The sequence below is a fragment of the Antechinus flavipes genome, chromosome 1, assembly GCF_016432865.1.
Source record: "Antechinus flavipes isolate AdamAnt ecotype Samford, QLD, Australia chromosome 1, AdamAnt_v2, whole genome shotgun sequence".
Lineage (NCBI taxonomy): Eukaryota > Metazoa > Chordata > Mammalia > Dasyuromorphia > Dasyuridae > Antechinus > Antechinus flavipes.
The window spans coordinates 332312851-332316110 of record NC_067398.1 but is presented as its reverse complement, the minus strand read 5'-3'; positions in this window follow the sequence as shown (position 1 = coordinate 332316110).

Genomic DNA, 3260 nt, shown 5'->3' with positions numbered 1-3260 from the left:
CGCTACCTGCGCCGCCGCGGCTTCTGCGGCTGCTGTCCTGGGAATCCCAGCCTTGCAGCTGGGAGAAAGGAGCTTCTCAGCTGGAGAAAGATACAGTGTGGCTTTGGATTCCGAACCCATCCATAGGGAAGCTGAGCCTGAGCTAGGCAGACAAGACCGGAGTGGTCTGGGAATGGGAAGTGAATGGAGGCTGCAGACCAGCTATATATCCCTGGCGAGGAGAAAGCAGCCTAATATATCCCGCACATGCAGTCTTATCTCTCACACTTACCTCTAGGGTGCCGTGTCCGGCTTCCTTCTGCTTGAGTGGCCGGCCCTTCATTCGTATAAGCGTTTCATTAGGAAGTTCTTAGAAGAGCGAAGACTGAACCAGTCAAGTTAAAGACTAACTCTTATCTCAGTGCGGATTTGTAAAGAACAGAGGGAGGAAGGAATCCTGTTTGCTCTGTAGTGAGCAATTGAAATTGTCGCCTCTAGTATTTCAACATTAACTATGTGCTCTATTCAGGAATAATCAATCAAGAGGCATTTATATTAAGTACCTACCTCCCGTGTCCCAAAGCGCGGTATGTGTACAAAGAATTGAAACGATCTCTACTTTCAATGACCTTACACGTGGATGGGGAAGACAAGAACATGATAGAATTTCTGCAGCATACATTACTAGGTCTGTATCCCAAAGAAATCATAAAAGAGAGAAAAGGACCCATATGTGCAAAAATGTTTCTAGGAACTCTTTCTTTATGGAGCAAAGAATTGGAAAACGAGTAGATGCCCATCAGTTGGGGAATGGCTAAATAAGTTATGGTATATGAAAGTCATAGAATATTATTGTTCTATTAAAAAAAAATGAACAGGCTGATTTTCGAAAGGCCTGGAAAGATTTACATGTACTGATGCTGAGTGAAACAAGCAGAACCAGGAAAACATTGTACACACCAACAGCAAGGTAGTGCTATGAACAACTATGACAGACTTGGTTCTTCTCAGTGGTTCAGTGATCCAAGGCAATCCCAATAGAACTTTGGATGGAAAACCCCATCTGCATTCAGAGAGAACTATAGAGTGAATAAATCAACACATGCTATGTTCTATTTTTCTTTTCCATTTTTTCCTCTCCTGATTTTCTTTTTTTATTCTGATTTTTCTCTCTCAACATGATTCATAAGGAAATAGGTTTTAAAAATGTATGTATATATATATATATATATATATAACAAAAATATATTTTACATATAACTGGGGAAAATAAAAAATTTTTTAATTTTCTGTAAAAATTTCTGCAGCATAAATACTAAGGTAAATATTTATAAAATAAAGTTTGTAGGGGAAGACATTACTGGGGGAAGACACTAGATGTTTGAGGGCATCAAGAAAGGATTCATACAGATAGTATCTGAGCTGAATTGTTAAGGCTGAGAGGAACTCTGAGAAGGGAATGAATTCCAGGCATGAAGGATGCCAATATATAGGCACTGAAATGGAAAATGAGAGTGACCAAAATGAGGAAGAGGCCAGTTTGGATTACAGAATTCAAGAGGAGGAGTAATGTCTACTGATGGCTTGGGACCAGGTCCACATAGTACCCAGAAACACATCTACTCATTTTTATCTTTACCACTTTAAATGTGCTGACTCCCCTTTTCATCTCTTAGCCTTAATTCATTTTCATAACCCCAAATCCACCTCCTCGAAATTTAATATATAGGCTGCACTATTTATTTCATGCTTCTGTGAATATTGCTTTAAAACTGCTTTCTAATTCTTCTCCCCTCTTCTCAGTTTGATCTCCCTAAAAAGATTTCAAGTCCCAAGAGGGCAGGGACCCGTGCCTATTTCTTGTGTCCCCCTCAGTAAGTACTCATTATTTAGGACATGTTGAGTACTTCAGAATGTTTATTGAGTTGAAATCATTGGAGCAAAGTAATTCGGTCTCTCTAAGGCCTTGAAGACTTGGAAACGTGATGAGCTGAGCATCTGGAGAGCCTTGTCCAATACCTTCATTGAGAAGCAGCAACCTCTCTAATAAAAGTGAAAGAATCGACTGTGGACTGTGATGCTCAAGTTCACACAGTGCCCAGTTTTGTAGTAGAGTGTAATGTAGGTGAATAACATAAATCCCTATGATAATTGGTAGGGGGGGGCGAGAAGAGTCTCCATGGAAATTCCATTCCTACTTTGGTCAGGGTTAAAAAGGGCACCTATTCATTGACTTCTGATCAACCTTAGGAAGCTTCACAGATGAGGCAGAATTTAAAAGCTATTTGAATAAGGGGGAGGGGAGGAATGGGAGAAGAAAGAAAAAGAGATAAGCTCCAATTTCCTGGAAGCTATGTCCAGACCCAAAATAACCTTGACCTCTCTACCCTCAGTACTCCTGGCATGTTCCCCATGGGATTGAGAATTTTGTCACTCATCAAAACTGGGACAAACTTGATTCTAATAACTTCCTTTCTGTTTCAGACAGTGATCCTTATCTTTTTCTGTGATATCCCTCCCCTTTAAGAACAGCACTTCAACACAACACTGGGGAATATGAAAAAAATGTATAAGACCTCATAGAGTTCATGGTCTCATTGATCTGTCAGAATACTCAGTAAGCAGGTTAACAATAATAACAGTGCATAGTTAAGTGCCAGATAGGTGCTATAAGTTCATCAATCAATCAGTAAACATTTATTCAGCACCTACTATGTGCTACATATTGTGCTAAGAGATCCTCAAAGAGAGATCAGATAGTAACAGTAAGAAGTGGGAGTCTTGAATTAGGCCTTAATTGAAGGGTAAGATTTGGTGGGTAGAAGAGAGAGAGAAGGTACTTTAGATAGGAAGAATTGATTCTTCACATTGTCCTAGCCTATTCCCTTTTTAGGTATCTTTACAGCCACTGCCCTAATCTAAGTGCTTTGTCATTTGTTACCTGGACTATTGCAACTTCATTCTCCCTAGATACACCTTTTTTAGGCTCTTCATAACACTATTGCTAGATCAACTCCTCCTCCCATCAGACACACACCTTGAAAGCCTTAATTTGGCTTTAAAAACAATAACAATGTAAATGGAAAGAACAACTATCAAAAAATTGAAGGTAAATGTAACAAAATGACAAAGAACAAACATGGCCCCAATTAAGAGATATGAGAAGATACCTTCATACACACCCACACACACACTTTTTACAGAGGTGAGAGGTCCACAGTGAAATACTGCAAATATTTTTAGATTTTCTTTTTGATGTATTAATAGGTTATGCTGGGATT